Raw genomic sequence first — 17561 nt, forward strand, 5'->3', positions numbered from 1 at the left:
CTTTTGCTGAGGTTTAAGTTTCAGTTTTCAGCAGCCCTCTGATACCTACCTCACCCCAATGACCATTGTTTAACTGTGAGCCCAGGCAGTGAGCGTCAAGCAACTACTCTACCATGGAAGGCACTACAACCAAGCCGATCCTGCCCTCAGCTGACATGCGCATGTGCACAAGCCGCTGAATAGTGGTCAGGAACCCTGGCTGTTCTTTTTTTCATTCTCTGGATCAGAGGCAATGAGGCCATTTGTAACAGCCCAACTGCTGCCCCAGGCTGAGATCTGCTGACTCAGCACAGACTGGGGATCGAACCTGGCACTTCCTGATCAGTACAGCTTTGTATCGCACTTTACATTCCACTAAGGCACTGGGAAATCTGCATTTCGCCATTTTGGCATGAGGGGGTGAATTTCCGTGGAGGTTCTCCTTCTTGTCCGGCGTGACTTTGTGAAGAGCCGGGGAAACCCTGAAAAAGATGGCGTAAACTACTTTTCTGCCGTCTTTCCAGGGTGTCCACAGATCTTCTGCCGGAGCTACAGTGGACAGGCAGGAAAAACGTAACAGAAATTCACTCGCCTTATATTGTTCCTCCCTCTTGCTCCTTGAGAAGATTAAAAGAAAAATTATAAGACCGTGCAGCTTGAAATCTATAGTGCTAAATAACGGAACTTCTTACACATAGAGAGGTCCATGTCATCCATTTTCAAGTTTATTTAAGCTTTCACAGTTAAGTTTGAGACTGGTAGCACATGATTAAGGAGCTTCCTGCAATTGATTCCGGGTTCCTGAATGGGAGGAAACTTGGATCTAAAACTGGAGGTCAGTGGAGTGCATGCACAAACCAATCCTTGCTGAAATTGATCTTTGCTACAAAAAGTTAACACAAGCAGATGGTGGGAGGCTCACAATTTATTTATGAGGTAGGTACTTTAGCTCTTACCTATACATGAAGTAACTTTAATTACAGAGCCCTGTGGGGCACTGCAGAAATACATTCACCTTGGTAAGTGGATGCCTGTTAGCAACATGGTAATCCAGTGCGTTTTGCTTTGTGCCTTTTATGTTTGTCAGTGATAGAATGGAAATTGTTTGCAGTGAGGCAAGTATTTGCCTGCAGATTGGGCTGCTGTCATGGCAGAGTGGAGGTTGTCTAGTAATTTGTGAATTGTCCATTTTAATCTTTTACTGTCTCGGAGTTTCTCCCATCTTGTATTTTAGACACTCAATGCAAACATGTATTTCCTGTTTACTTGTTAGTCACTGGGAAGTTTTGTTTGAATTCAATTCCATAAAGTATTTGAGATTTTTAATTTTTCTGTAAATGTTATAAGAATAGGAGTTTTGTTTGTGACGTATTTTTACTTGCAAACGTAGGGATATTTATAGAACATGAGTCGTGGCTGGGGAAGAGGTGGGGGAAGGCACAGCAGGTCACAGATAATCTCATTTTAAGGTGCACATTTCCCTTTATAGCATAGAGGTATCCATATGTAATCTATGTATGATATTATCTAGCACGTTTCAGTTGTTTCCATTAGAAGATCAGTTACTGCCTCTGAGAATCCAGCACAGGCACGATGGGCTGAATGGCCTTCTACTGTGCTATATGATTCTATGAGATCACCATGGGAAAGATCCCACAGACATTTTCTCTTTCTTACTTCCACAGTTGTCACGATTCCCACAGTTACGCTGCTATATCATTCTGTGTGTGGGAATGTTGAGCCACATTTACTGCTGAATGCGGTGTTTAACTACTGGTACTAAAATGCAATTTCCATAATTGCAGCTACTCTGCAACATCCATGTAGTATTAGACTTAACTTAATTGAATACAGCCTGTTGATTAAACCAACAATGAGGACAATGACTGTGGCTTATCTCATTTGAATAAGTAAGTCTGATATACATTTTTTGGGGGGAGAGGTACGCTAGATAATTAGTTATTTAATACTTCATTTATAGCATAAGCTGGAATACTTTCCATTCGAGTGCAACCCAGTTCGCCAGTGAAAGCATAAATGCCTTAAGCTGTTCGCAAAGGAAGTTAAATACTTGCAGACCTGCAATCATTGGCGGTCTACTTGAAACTACTTCAGGTGGAAAATGGAATTGTCCAGATCGATCACAACAGACAGCAGTATAAATGCGCCATCAGTCATATTGGAAGTTGGGTTCAATATCTCCCACTGGTTTACATCGATAGTTGATCACAATTGTTCTTTTTTAAATATATATGATTTTTCTATTGACGATGCAACAGTAGGGCCTCATTAATATATGGTAGCATGCCATGCTGATGCATTTTTATTTAATTAAAAATATAATCCTTCTGATTACATTCTGTATGTTTGAAAAGGGCACTAACAATAATGATTTGAATGTGCACACTATGCAACATTTTTGTGCTAATTAATTGGCACCAGCCAAGGCACCTTCAACTTGCATAAATTTTGAAAATGAGGACCCAGAGGATAAAACAGTGCCACATGTGCCAAGATGCTTCAGAAAGTAAAAGTGCTGCTCACAAGGGAGGGGGCAATCATGCTGCATGGGCTTTACATCATTTTTAATATGATTTTTGAAAAGGTAACTAGCCAGCTTTGTGGCAGAATAACGGACTGGAAGTAGAAATGACAAAAATCAATGGTTAATTTAACAAGCCTTCAAATAAATGAAAGCAAATAAAATATATTTTAATATCTAGATTTTAAAAAATCCAAATGCAAATTATTTAGTTTCTGACCTATCATAATTGTGAAAAAACATAATATTTATAACTGTAATGATATTTTTATCAGATTCGGTGGTCCAAAGCTTCAGCTTCAGAGGAAATGAACACATCAGCTGTTGCTGCTGCTGCCCCAGGGTGGCCTCCTATACTGCACTGGATTGGCCATTAATACTCGTTGGAGTTCTGACTGGTAATACCTCTGTACTGCATGGAGAAGGGTGCTGGGTTCTGCACTACTGTTGTTTGCAGACACTGGGCCGATCTGCTGAGCTAGCTGAGCAAGGCCTACAGAAAGGGGTACCCTGCATGAGCGGAGTGCTTTGAAGCCTCAACTCCTTGTGGTAGATATTTCCAGTTTCTCTCTTACAGGTTAGTTGGTTGACAGTTTGTGGGTTTTCAGATGAGCTCCTGTGGAAATTCCTATCTGGAGATATTCTTCCAGTCTCTTCTGTGCTATTGGTTTTTCCTGAGATTTTGGCTCTAGTGAACTTTCAGAGTCAGCGCTTTCTCCTGCTTCAAAGTCTTTAAAGGGGCGAGGGGGGCAAGCAATTGTTTCTCTTCCTCATTATCTGCCACCTTTATTGAACAACTCCTTTCAAATCACTAAAACAGTTTTTACATTCTCTATGTCCCTGGGTAAATGGAACATTTTACTGACATTTTTTGTCACATACGCTGATTTCTGTTTTGATGTCCTGAAAAGGGAGGGATTGTTATAAGTCAGCAATCTACTTCTGCGACAGTTGGGCTCAGTAACATCAGTTTGGCTTTTTCTCCTCTGAGTCAGAAGCTTGTGGTTTCAAGCCTCACTCCAGCGAAGTACTGAGGAACTGCTGCATTGCCTTTCAGTTCAGATGTTAAACCAAGCCTGCCTGTTCAGATGTTAAACCAAGCCTGCCTGTTCAGATGTTAAACCAAGCCTGCCTGTTCAGATGGACATAAAAGATCCCTTGGCAATATTCAAAGAAGGGCAAGGAGTTTTCCTGGGTCTTGGCCAACATTCCTCCTTCAATCAATACCATCAAAACAGATTCACTGGTCATACATTTTTTTAATATTATTTATTCTCAGGATATGGGCAAAGCTGGCAATGTTGCATTTATTGCCCATCCTAGTTGCCCTGAGAAGATGGTGATGGGCCTTCTTCTTGAACTGCTGGAATTCTTGCTGTTGATGGTGCTCCCACTATGGTGTTGGGTAGGGAATTCCAGGATATTGATCCAGCCATGAAGGAATGGCAATATATATTCAATTCTGCATGATGTGTGACTTAGAGGTAGATTTGGAGGTGGTAGTGTTTCGATGATATTGCTGCTCTTTTCCTTCTCGGTGGTAGAAGGGGCTGGGATGTCAACTTGGTGAGCTGCTGCAGTGCATCCTGTAGGTAGTACATACTGTAGCCATAGTGCGTCGGTAGTGCAGGGGGTGAATATTGAATGTAGTGGCAGGAGTGCTGATCAAGCAGATTGCTCTGTCCTGAAAGGTTTTGAACTTCTTGTGTATTGTTGTGGCTGCACCCATCCAGGCAAATGGTGATATTCCATCACATTCCTGATTTGTGTCTTGTAGATGGTGGAGAGGGTTTGAGGGATGAGGAAGTGAGCCACTCGTTGTAGAGTACCTAGACTGTGTACTGCTCTTGCAGCCATGGTGTTGATATGGCTGGTCTAGTTCAGCATCTAGTCAGTGGTGGCCTGCATGATGTTGATGGTGGAGCATTCGGCAATGGCAGTACCTGTTGTGTCTGTGTGTTGATAGAGACACTGAAGACAGGAGTTGGTTTCATAGGTGTTTACTAAACAAAGTCTGGAGGGGAACTAACTGATACAACACAATCGGCTGAAAATTCAGTAGCCTTAGCGCCTCATTTGAGGCGCTAGAGGGCCTTGCGCCGGAGTTATGGCCAGTAGTGAAATTCCCTGGGGCCCTAAATCGGCGTTGCTCCGGTAGTGCTGCGCTGGCACCGATGACGTCATCGGTGTGCGCAGCGTCCCGGTTGCCGTGGTAACCCGCCCGAACTCCGAAATTGAGTTGCGGCCGCCTCGCCCGTGGCAGCCGCAACCAGCGTTTTGTCAGAGGTGCCTTACTGCAGTTAGCGCCGGCGCATTAAAGGCCCCGCGGCGGCCGGCCGCTTTCCCGCCGGCCGCCTGCCCGTAGCTCCCTCCCCGGACTTCTCTCCCCCACCCCCCCCGGAACAGATGCAAGCCCGGCACTTGTCCGAGGTGCCGGGCTCATTTTTAAGCAGATTTGCGCGGGCCGCGGCCGGGTGCAGGCAGCTCCTCCTTAACGGAAGGAGGAGGCCTGCACTTCCCCAGCCTGCCGCACCGCATCGGGTGCTGCAGCGCCGGAATTGCGGCGCGAAACGGCAGTTAGCGCCCTTTTCCAGGCGCTAAGACCCTTCAGTAGCGCCGGCAGCCGTTTGGGCACGGCGCCACTGAATTTTTGGCGCGCGCAGGGGACTTAGCGCCGGCACTAATTTCCGGCGCTAAAGCCCTGGCTAAGCCAAAACCCAATTTCTAGGCCAATATACCAGCTTATATAGCCCGAGTGGCCATTACCGGCATTACAGTACACCTGGGGCTCTTAAAGGCACATACACTACAATTCCTCCCCTTTTAGCCAACCGGTACATAATATTTTAAGTAATTATTAATTACATGTTACAAGAAAAATAATCTACACATTGCTGCAGTTAATTAATTATAAGTCAGTCTCTCTGGAGGCTTCCTGACTCGGTCCGGATAACACCTCGGTGGTGTAGTAGTTTCTGGTGGTGTAGTAGGTTCTTTTGGCAAGGCTGATTCAGCTTGCATGCCAGTGTCGTGTTCATCGGGTTCCAGTATCACCGGATCGGAGGTAGATATGGGTATCTCTACTTCATCGTTAGGCGTATAGAGTTGTGGTGTAGGTTGTCCCTTTTCGGATGACTCTATGATTTGGTCAGCATAGCGCCTTATTATGCTTTCTCCAATGTCCACGGTATACATCAGCGGTCCTAGTCATGTGCAGATAGTTCCAGGCTGCCATTTCTCGGTACGGTAGTCCCGGGCCAAAACTTGTTGACCTATCTGGAAGGTTCTAGTTGGCCTTTCATTCATGCCTTGAAATTGCCGGTTCTCCACATCCCTTCTGATGTTGGGCTTGATCAAATCCAGCCGGCATCTTAGGCTTCTATTGAAGAACATCATGGTGGGAGTTTGGTTTGTAACCAGATGTGTTGCATTCCTGTATGCGAACAAGAAGTTATCCACCTTGTGCTGAAGTTTTATGTCTTCATTACCCATGGCCTTTATGGCCTTCTTGAAGGTCTGGACAAATCTTTCAGCCAATCCATTGGTGGCAGGATGGTATGGGGCGGACGTGTAGTGCTTAACCCCATTGTTTTTTAAGAACTTCCTGAATTCTTCGGACACAAATTGCGGTCCATTATCAGAACAGATCTGTTCCGGCAGCCCATTCCTGGCAAATATTGTCCTTAATACGGTGATGGTTTTTTCCGTGGTGGTGGAGGACATCTTTATTACCTCCGGCCACTTGGAGTGTGCATCAACCGTGATTAAGAACATGGAGTCCATAAATGGACCAGCAAAGTCGATGTGTGCCCTTTGCCAGGGAGATGAGGGCCACTCCCATGGATGTAGAGGGGCTTGGGGTGGAGCGTTTTGGACCTTCTGGCATCCTAGGCAGCTCTTGGTCATTTCTTCGATGTCTCCATCGATACCTGGCCACCATACAAACGCCCTGGCTAGGTTCTTCATTTTCACTCCACCCAGATGCCCCCCGTGAAGCTCCTTTAGAACTTTATCCTGGAGTTTGGGTGGAATCACCACTCTGGATCCACACATCAAGGTTCCTCGGCACACTGACAGCTGTTCTCTTCTTTGCGAGAATGCTGGCAACAGTGGTTCGCCATGTGCTGGCCATCCCTTCACTGTTAAATCGTAGACTCGTGAGAGAGTCGGGTCATTTCTAGTTTCCCTTTCAATGGCAGAATTTGTTACTGGTAGACATTCGACTATGGTAGAGTGGAAAATCTCCACTGGGTCTACGGTAGGTGCTTCTTCTACCGTTGGCAACGGTAGGCGCGATAACCCGTCAGCATTCCCATGCTGTTTTGATCCTTTGTATTCTATGTTGTATTGGTGTGCCCCTAGAAAAAGGGACCACCTCTGTAGCCTTTGCGCTGTCATAATGGGAACTCCCTTTTTAGGGTTGAATATGGAGATGAGGGGTTGATGGTCAGTCAACAAGGTAAATTTTTGTCCGTGTAGGTAATGGTTGAATTTCTTCACTCCCCATACCAGGCTGAGTGCTTCCCTGTCGATTTGGGCATAGTTACGCTCAGCTGAGTTCAATGAGCGTGACGCAAAAGCTATCGGCTGTTCCGAGCCATCAGGGAATTTATGCGATAATACTGCTCCTACGCCATAAGGGGATGCATCGCACGCCAGTCTGATTGGCAGTGATGGGTTGTAATGAGCCAAAACTTCTTTGGACGTGATTAAGTCTTTGCATTTATGGAAGGCACGTTTACAGTCTTCGCTCCATTTCCAAATTACTCCTGTTTGTAGCAGTTCATTAAGAGGGTGTAGAAGAGTTGATAAGTTCGGTAAAAATTTATGATAGTAATTTATTAATCCCAGGAACGACCTTAATTGTGAAACATTTTCAGGTGCTGGGGCTTTTATGACCGCTTCAATTTTTTCAGGTGACTTATGCAACCCTTCCTTATTAATTATGTGGCCACAATATGATACTTGATTTTGGAAAAATTCGCACTTGGGGCAATTTGCTCGTAGGCCCCGTTCTCTCAGCCTAGTGAGCACCTGCTCCAAATTGGCAAGGTGCTCGTTGTCGTTTTCTCCTGTTACAAGGATGTCGTCTAGGTAGCATTGAGTCCCCGGAATCCCTTGGAGGACTTGCTCCATAGCTCTTTGCCAGATAGCTGGAGCGGATGCTACTCCGAAAACCAGTCGATTGTACTGGTACAGACCTTTGTGTGTATTTATCGTGAGATATTTTTTAGAGGCCTCTTCAACCTCCATCTATAGATATGCCTGTGCCAAGTCAATTTTGGTGAAACATTTCCCTCCGGATAGTGAGGCGAAAATATCTTCTATCCTGTACCGTGTGAAGGACCGGGTTTACAGTCACCTTGAAGTCTCCACAGATGCGAATTTTTCTCTGTTCTTCAGATTTATCATTATTCAATGCTTTCTTCATGACTGGAACGATGGGTGTTGCCCACTCGCTCCAGTCTATTTTGGATAATACGCCTGCCTTTTCCAAATTCTCCAGCTCTGCCTCGACTGCTGGACGAATTGCGTATGGCACCGGTCTTGCCTTAAAAAACTTGGGAATTGCTGCACCTTCCACTTTTATTGAGGCGGTGATGCCTTTCAAGGTTCCTAGTTTCTCTTGAAACACTTCTTTGGCGTTGGCCAAGATGTCTTTTAATCGTTCAGGTATGACGTCATCATCGTTTTTTTCTTACTGGTCACCGTCAGTGCCTGAATGGAGTGCCAGTCTAAACGTATTTTCCTGATCCATTCACGTCCCAACAGCGGTGGACCACTATCTTGTAGAATGTATAAATACAACTTTTGTATTTCCTTGCCGTTGTATACAACAGGCACCCTTATTTTTCCTTTGGGGTATACTTTCTGCCCCGTATATGTTTTCAAGATAATGGATGTGTCTTTTAAAGGTATATGCGGAAATAGCCGCTCATAATCCCGTCGATTTATGACGGTCAGAGCTGATCCTGTATCTAGCTCCATTTCAACTGGGGACCCTGCTATCGTGAGGGTAACCCAAATGGTCTGGTAATCATCTTTGGCAATTACATTATGTAATTTGAGACAGCTTAGTCTCTTGTTTTCGGAGTTGGTATCGCTCTTCTGGTCTTCGGAGCTACTGTCCGTCATCATTTGTACCTTTCTGTACTTTTCTTTATTGATTTTTTTTTTCCTGTCTGTGGATTTTTTTTGTCCAGATCGGCATACCCGTGCAATGTGACCAATCTTTCCGCATTGCCTGCATGCTTTGTCCTTGAACCAGCAGTCCCTCTGGTCATGGGTGGATCTGCCGCAGCGATAACATCTCTCGAAACCCTGTGTCATTTCATAGGTGCCGAAGTCCTGTATCTTTTGTTGTATCTCTGCAGCTCCTCTTGCGGCTGCTTCGTATGATACAGCCATACTGAAAGCCTTGTCCAGTGTTAAATCTTTTTCAGAAAGCAGCCTTTTCTGTGTTCCTTCACTTAAGAGACTGCAGACGAATTTGTCTCGAAGATAATCTGCTAGTCCTGCCCCAAATTGGCAGTGTTTTGATAGCTTTCTTAATTCGGTGAGGTAATCAGCGTTACTTTCATTCTTGTGTTGATTTCTCTTGAAGAATTTGAATCGTTCCGCTATCAGCAGTGGTGTTGGGTTTAAGTGCTCCCTCCCCGTCTGTTACTGCTTGCCTCCGCTTTCGCTGCTTGGCCTAGCTGTAGAGCCAGCCGCTGGAGCCACAGCCCGACGCCCAGGAAGGATTGTTGCAGTACCTGCCACCAGCTTGGCTAGCTGGTGAAACCACAGCTTTTTCTTTTTCTTGATTTTTCTTCAACTTTGGACGCCAGAGGAATCGATGTCCTTGAGGTGCTGCCGAATTGCAGGTAAGTCCGTTTCCAATTCGTCGCCACTGTTGTGTCTGTGTGTTGATAGAGACACTGAAGACAGGAGTTGGTTTCATAGGTGTTTACTAAACAAAGTCTGGAGGGGAACTAACTGATACAACACAATATACAGGCTTATATAGCCCGAGTGGCCATTACCGGCATTACAGTACACCTGGGGCTCTTAAAGGCACATACACTACAGTAACAATTGAAGGTCACAGGAAGACGACTGGGCTTTTTCGGGTTGCTGTCGTGGGCCCTTGCTGTACACAAACTGGCTGCCACTTTTGCCTACATAGTGGCCCAGTAATTCCGGTCCCAACACGTGAGTACGGACGGGGTACTCACGCGTGGGCCCGTTGGAAGTGCCGGATTTCAGCATGCACAGCGCATGTGCGGAAAACCGGCATTTCCTCTCCTCTGAACCAAGGGGTTAAGAGGCGGTTCCCGTGCGACGTTTCAGGCAGCGCGTACGCGTTGAACTTTGTTTTTTTGACAGGTTTGTCCGTGCGTGAAGGCCTCCACTTTTTACGAATGTAAAAAGCAGACGTAAGGACTTAGTTTTAAAAGGTAAGTGGTCTAATAATTAAAGTTAGAAAATTTTTTCCACAGGTTTATTATTTTTAAAGAATTTACAGTAAGGTAAGTGTATTTTTGGACCCGATTTCTTGAAAAAAAAATGTTGGCAGAAATTTGAATAATTGTTTAAAATAGTTTTTTAAAGTTATTAATAGTTAATTTAATTAGTGGGATTTTTTTGAACTTTTATTTAAAGTTTAAGTACTGTTTTGGGCACCCGGAGTTTTCATGAGTTTGACAGGTCTTATGTCTAACTCATGAATGGACTTTTGTAAACTCCCATTGGTTGCCCAGTGCTCACGTGATCCCAGCCGGCTCATCGCACTAAGTACGCCGCTGGATCACGCACGCACAGCTCGCCGGGAGCTGAACCGGGCCACAGACCGGAAATCCATGCAGGCCCAGTCTTCAAATGTCAGCGCGATATGTAAGTGTAGGTCGAGGGCTTGCACCCGCGGGAAGCCCCCAACCCGAATTTCTGGGCCATTAAGAGTGACGGCACTTCAAAAGTAATTCATTGGTTATGAAGTGCTTTGGAACAGCCTGAGGGTGTGACAAGGTGCTGTATCAATGCAATTTCTTTCTTGCGCCTGAATAAAAGTTTTGAGTTTGGGTTTGTGAAACTGTGCCTTTTTATTTTTTTGTTATGAAAAGCACTCTTGCTATTATTCTATACTTTATTGGAAGACCTCATTAATGATTTCCTGCTTGCAAGTGATCATGAACAGCCTTTCAGCAGTAGAGAAGAATTACAGGCTTCTCATCAGAGGTGATATATCAACTTGCACCAAGTAAACAATACATTAGCAGTGGTTATACTGCACTAAATGGTGCAACGGACTTTACCTCCCTGGGAAATGTGCTGTCAAACACTGTTGTTATCGATCAGGAAATGCTTTCTCACATCAGGAAGGCAAGTTGTTACTTTGGCAGACTGAAACAATGACTTGGTGCTCAGCACGATGTCAGATTGTACAATAAAATTAAAGTCTATGGTACAATTGTGTTCTTGATCCCCTTCTATGGTTTTGATTTCTGTCACATCAAAAAAGTTCAACGGGTTTCACCTAACCATTGCAAATCTATCATGTTTATCAAATGGCAAGACCAAGAAACCAATTGTGAGGTGCTGAAAGGTGGGAAATCAAAACATTATCAAGACAGTGCTAAGAAGTGGACAGCTCCTCTGGGAAGTAAAATGGATGACAACAGATTTTCTAAGCATGTTCTGTATGGCAAGTTCAAACATAGCAAATGTTCCGGGGATGGGAAGAGGAGACAATTTAAGGGCGTCCCAAAACGTGACCTGAAGTTGTGTTGCATTGACACAAACACCAAGCTTTGACTGACGCAAAAGTAATTGGCACAGATTTTGCGGTCAGCGGTGAATGAATCGCTGTTCTGTAAAATTACACCTGCCCACAGACTTTTCGTGGGCTTTTGAGCGGCAACTTACTATCATCGGGCATTTAAAACAGTGCAGTGCCCTCTACAGGGGAACTGTGACCTGTGTGAACATGGAAAGCAACAACGTGTCTCTTCAACCAATCAGACTGAAGAATCCTCACTGAGACACACAGGGGATCATTTTAACCCCCAAAAACGGATGGGTTTGGGTCGGGTGGAATGTTAAAATTTAAAAAATCTTAAACTCGAACCAAACCTGCCCAATTCCGGTTTCAACGGAGGTGGCGCGGGGGGTGGGCAACCAACCCGCTCTCAGGAGGTGGGTCACTCATTTAAATATTTTAAGGAGGCTGAGTGCCTCATATTTTATCTTGCTTCCAGTTTTAGCGCTGGCCGACTGGGTTTCCTGAGCCTTGGGGAACCTGGCCACTAAAGTGATGTGAGGACTGCTGCATGGAATAGATAAGTGCATTTCCAGCACTGCTTGTGGGCTAGGAGGAGCAGGTGTGCTTCCGCGGCCCAACTAGCTAACCCGCTTCCCTCCCCGCGATCAGGCCCTTGCCGCATGCAATTGGACCCCCTCCCCAACGATCACTGACCCCCCCATTCTGCCCCAATCTATCTCCGACCCCCCGCAATTACCCCAACCCTCCAAACTACACTACCCCATCCGCCCCCCATGATCTCTACCCCGAGGAGGAGGAAACCTACCTGATCCCGGGCTGCGGCCTCTTCTGCAGTATTCCCCGCCCAACAGGGAGCCAAGCCTGTCAATTTTTTTAAAAACACGCAGGGTTCCCGACCAGAACTCCTCCCCGAATTGGAAATCCCGCCCCAGTAAATATCAGGGCCACAGAGTCTAAACCAGGAAGTGTAAGTAAAAATACTTAGGGGGAAATATTTGGTCGTGCCCCCTTTGGAGCACTAACTCTTTTGGGGCGCTACTTTTTGTGCCCCAAAAAAGTTAACGCCCCCGCGCTATAAATTGAGTGGTAGCACCCCAACCAGGAGCCGGGGCGTTACTAGAAGCGCTCCTCCTCCCGCTTGGGGTGCTACCATTCAATATCGCTGCACTATGCGCAACAGCACCATGGTATTACAGGCCTCCCCCACCCTGATTAAAGGGGAGGGGCCTAGCGCAGCACGCACCGGGGTCCTGCTGGACCACCGTGGAGCGGGGTGCCGGGAAAAGAGCCCGGCACCCCGCATGAGGTGGCGAAAGGGGGCAGGTGCCCTTTAATTAGCGCCGCCGCGGCTGCAAAAATGCCCCACCGGTAGGGCCCCCTGGCCCCGTCAGACATATTGTCCAGCGGTAGGTCAGGAGGCTCAACCGAAGTTTGCGGCCGGGGCGCGAGCGGGGCACTGTGGTGACAGCGGTGCAAAGCCACGGGGCGCTACCGGCTACTGCCGCTGCTAACCTCCCGCTGAATTTCATGGGAGGTGTTAGTGGCGCCGCGCCCAGTTGCTAGGGGCTTTGCGCCCCATTAACACCCCCCCTGGGGCGCTAACAGGAGGCGCAAAGCAACCCAATTTTTCCCCCTTAATTCAAGGTAAAATCTTGTAGAGAACGAGAAATAAAGAGCGGGTAAGAAAGATGGGATTAAGAGAGAGAGATAAAAGAGTTTGGGGGAAAAATTCGGTTGATTTGTGCCTCCCGGGCGCAAAGCCAGTAGCACCTCCCACAAAATTCAGCGGGCGGTTAGCAGTGGCGGTAACCGTTAGCGCCCTGCCGCCGGCGATGATGTCATCGCCGTGCGCAGCACCCCGGCTCCAATCTTCAGTAGCGCCCCCTGACTTACTGCCGGACACTATGTCCGACAAGGTCAGGGGGCCCTACCTGTGGCCGGGGTGGCGCAAATTAAAGGGAAGGTGCTAGGCAGCCATTTTTGTTGCTGGCTGCCTGCCAGCACCGTCCCACTTTGCCGTCCCCGGCCTTCTGAGCAGCCCCCTCTGCGGAGTGATGGCTGCGCTCTGTGAGCACAGCACTTCTCTTGAGTGCCGGGCTCTTTTGCCGTCATTCCGATCCCTGGTGGCCCAGCTGGGCCCCGGGTCATGCTGCGCTAGTGCCCCTCCCTTTAATAAGGGGAGGAAGGCCTGCAGTACTGCGGCGCGACATGCCGCAGAGCGTGGTTCTGCAGCACGTAGAGCCGTGATATTCACTCGCAGCGCCCCAAGAGGGAGGCGGAGCGCTTCCAGTAGTGCCCCACCCCCTCTTGGGGCGATACCGGTGAATTTCGGGCGCAGGGGCGCTAACTTTTTCGGGGCGCTAAAAGGGGGCGTGACCCAATTTTTCCCCCTTTAAGTTAAAAAAAAAATTTTAATTTTTTTTTAATCTCCAGCAATAATTAAAATCTGAAGGAATGAGATGCCACACTTGTAAAAGTTAATTTTCAGTAATTAAGACTTATCACATCATTAAAAATTCACTTATTCTTGAATGGACAAGCCCTGAATTTTTCTGGCGCATTTGGTGGGTATCTAGTGGGTAAGTACAGGAAACTCTCGTTTAAACGGCACCTAAATATCCGGAATTCTCTATTAACCGGCAAAATTCTTACTCTGAAAACAACACCTCAATAACCGGAAATGTTGCCGAGTCCGAGTCCGAGTCCGAGCCTCCCGCGGTGGCCGAGTTAATCAGTGGAGGTAGTTCTCCAAACTGCCACTACTCGGCTTCTTGCTGCTGTCGGAAGTCGGAACACCTCAATACCCCTGTAACAGGAGTCTGACTCTCCCGCGTTGCCGGTAGTCTCTTCTGATCCACCATTTTACAGGGGTAGTGTGTGTCTCCCACGCTGCTGGTAGTCATTGCATTGCATTACCCTCAACTGGCAGTACTGTACTTAATCAAGCATCTTCCGCCATCCATTTAACACAACATTCTGTAGGTGAGTACCCAATTACTGTATACTGCACATTTCTTGATTTTTTTCTTTTTCTTTGTTAAAAATAGCCTCAGTAGATAACCCTTTCCGTCATCCGGAATATTTGATCAACCGGCAACACGCCGGTCCCGTCAGTGCCGGATACCAAAGTGTTTCATGTACTACAACTTCACGCCCTTATATGCATTTCAATGCCGAGTCTATCGATGAGGTACTGGTGTAGCGAAGCTTGTGTTGGAACAGGGTAAATTAGACAACAACTTCAGGATTTTTGCGTTTAACTGCGCACGTGCAGACGTCCGAAGTTGCTGTCCGATTTACTCCATAGTAATGGTGAGCGCCGATAGCCTCACTGTTATTCCTGCAGCAAAATCTGGGCCATTGAGCAGAATGACACAAAAGGGTAGGTTTCAACTAGCTGTCCAGGTCTAAAGCTGGCATTGCAGACTGCCCATTATAGAATCTGCCTGATTTTCATTTCCATTGAAATTAAAACTGAGCAGCTTCAAATACGGGTGGCAGATCTGTAATGCCAGTTTTATGCCAAACTTTGAAATGCAACACTCTCAACAAGAAAAGCAGTTGCCGCAGAAACGGTGTCCACAACAACTAAGGTTTCAATCTTGTCCCAGTTTGGCTTGGTTTTAGCAACCCAATGCATGAAGTAGTGGAGATCACAAAAGGGCCTGTCGTCCATTTGCCTCTCTTTCTGTCAGAGGGTAATGATCCAAAGATGAGTAGATTTTAACAACTCAGCAAATGGAGGTGGTTGGCAAAAGCACGACCTGCGTAAATGCTAAAAACCTCTGGAACTGTCACTGATTTAATTTCTCAGAAACTGGCATTTGTACAAAGGTACCAGCTCTCCTCATGAAAAGAGGCAATTTTTCATGATTAATGGATTCCAAGTCTATAGTCAGTTCATCTTTAGTACCAAGTGAATGCATTAACATTTTACAGTACTTGCAATTGCCCATCTCTATCACTTAACACACTGCTGTAGAATCCCTGTATGGTTCGGTGCTGCCTTGTTGCACTGACAAGCTTTTACATTATCTCATCATTGAGGCCAAAACTAATCAAAAGAATATTACACACTGACAGGTGCATTCATTCTGTCAATTAAATCAGATGGTTAAGTCAAAATTTGCCCCAAATCTCTCTTGTTTGTGATATCCATATTGGCACTCCTTGGCTGAAGTTCAGTGGCAATTGGCAGCAGGCCCAACTCATATAGAGCTGTTTTCCTGTATTTTGCCAGCAAATTTCTAGGAGCATGTGGTACTAAGCACAGATGTTGCAGGGGGAGCTCCGCAGCAAAATCTTAAAGATCGACATTAATTCATTGATGGCATCTTTTAAAAACAGTTAATGGCCTGCCCAGGCAAGCTTTCCAGAAAAAAAATTAATAGACATTCAAACAAGAATTAAAGCAATTTATTAATTCTATTTGTTGCTGTGAGCCAAAATATTAACTTCAATACAGCAACTATCTTTGAATCTGTATCTCTGAAGAAGCTTGTAATACTGTGAAAGAAACATCAGCTAGAACATAGAACTATTGCCCTGATCTCATCACATTGATGCATATGTCACTAAGTTACAATGGCCGTGAAGTGCCCTCTGAATGTTGCTTTTTGTCTGTTTATAGTGACTATTTATAAATGTTTTATTTTTCTAAAGTTTTTTAATTTTTTTGTTCTCCTCAAGGTGTATGGAATACAACACTTCTACTTTTTGCACCCAGTGTAGACATTACGCACTTATGTTTAGCAATAGTGTAACTGGATGAAGAGCTATGCTTCCTCTACTTTGCCCCAACAACGTACCTCTGCCAAAATATCAGAAGAGCACTGCTTATAATAGTACTGTGAATGCTTCCATTTTCCATGCCAGCCATTCTTATGGCCTCTCCGACTGCAATTTTCCATTTGGTGGTAATATGGGTCAGGTTATGGGCAGTTTTATGGACTCTCAAAATCTTTTCCTGTCACACCCTTATGAATGAGACAAAGGAAACATCTGTCCCATCACATTCCACCACTCAATTCCTCCATTTCTTAAGATTCTTATTGACTTGCATGTATATAATTCATAAAGTGCCACTTGGTTGTAAAACTGCATTTAAAATGCTACCTCAAAAGAAAATATCAGTGCCACAGGAATCCTGGTAAATGTCATCAGGAGTGGAACTAGTGGAACAATAAATGCTGGCTTGTATTGATAAATGTAATAAGATTATTTTATTTTTTCTGCATGCTAGGAAAGATTTAAATATTTCTAATAAATTGCTTGCTGATATCAGAAGAGGCATATTAAATATGAATGTAGTTTCAGCTTTAATATAAATGCAAGTTGTGGTTGTAATTGAATTTCACTAATAAGGAAATGCATCTCTACTCGCTCCAAGTCTAATTTCCATTGAATCTTTGGGCTTGCAGTTAGCTATTTACTTATGACTGAGTAATAACAAGTAGTGCATGATATCACAGGCAAGAAGGTAGGATAAAAAAACAAAACTTCGCAGTGAATAATAGGTTTATTCTAGTTTTTCATTGGCAACGTAATGAAAAAGCACCATTGATGACTCAATAGTTAATGATTAGATTTTTTGGAATATGGGTTTATTTAGAATCTGTTCTATGAAAAGTAAAACACAAAAAAAGGGGTTGATTTTAACCCTACCTGCCTGGCAGAAACTGAGCGAGCAGGCAGTTAAAAACGAGTAGGTTATTTACTTGCTCAGATCCCGATCATTTGCGATGTAAATCTGCGGGGTTTTGCAGGCAGATCAGGTGCTCGCCTAAAGCAAATGGGAACCTCATGTATTTATGCAAATTGGGGTTCTATTACGTCCTTTTGGTAAGTCTAAAACTTTCCTTTGTGGGGCCAGGAGGGCCAGGAGCACTCCTTTAAGTGTCACAAGGGAAGTTGCCACCTCTCCTGTCCTGACTACCCCTTTCTTTCTGTGAGACCCTCCTGAAACCGTCTTACCTAGAAGCTGACGGGCGGTCATGGCTGTTCCAGGTGAGAAGTGGACTCGCGGCATTTAAATGAGGTCGCTGTCCCCTGCTGCCTCTGCGGGGTAGGAAATCAACTCACTGGAATGGTTTCCTGGCGGAAACTTACTCCGAGTTAAAATCCACCCAATGATGCAATGGTTATTGTACAGATAGCTGCCAGTGTGACCCACACTCAATATGAAGCTGTCAATTTGCTGGGTCTTTGAGATTATCACAATATTGTTTTATATTTCCAACAAAATGAGCTTATTCTATTTCCTTTACCTTAAATAAATTG

General features: G+C 45.4%; 1 protein-coding gene across 1 annotated transcript in view; it reads left to right on the forward strand.

The window, feature by feature from the left end:
• Window positions 1-813: 813 nt before the first annotated feature.
• LOC147121227 (serine/threonine-protein kinase VRK1-like) overlaps window positions 814-17561 on the forward strand; it is a 336605-nt gene continuing 319857 nt past the window's right edge. Inside the window, exon 1 of the mRNA XM_085981413.1 lies at window positions 814-915. The gene's annotated coding sequence lies outside the window, so the exon portion shown is untranslated. The remainder of the gene's footprint in view (window positions 916-17561) is intronic.

Source organism: Somniosus microcephalus, chromosome 3 (genome assembly GCF_052327205.1).
Source record: "Somniosus microcephalus isolate GS21.2 chromosome 3, FLI_Smic_1.0, whole genome shotgun sequence".
Taxonomy (NCBI): Eukaryota; Metazoa; Chordata; class Chondrichthyes; order Squaliformes; family Somniosidae; genus Somniosus; species Somniosus microcephalus.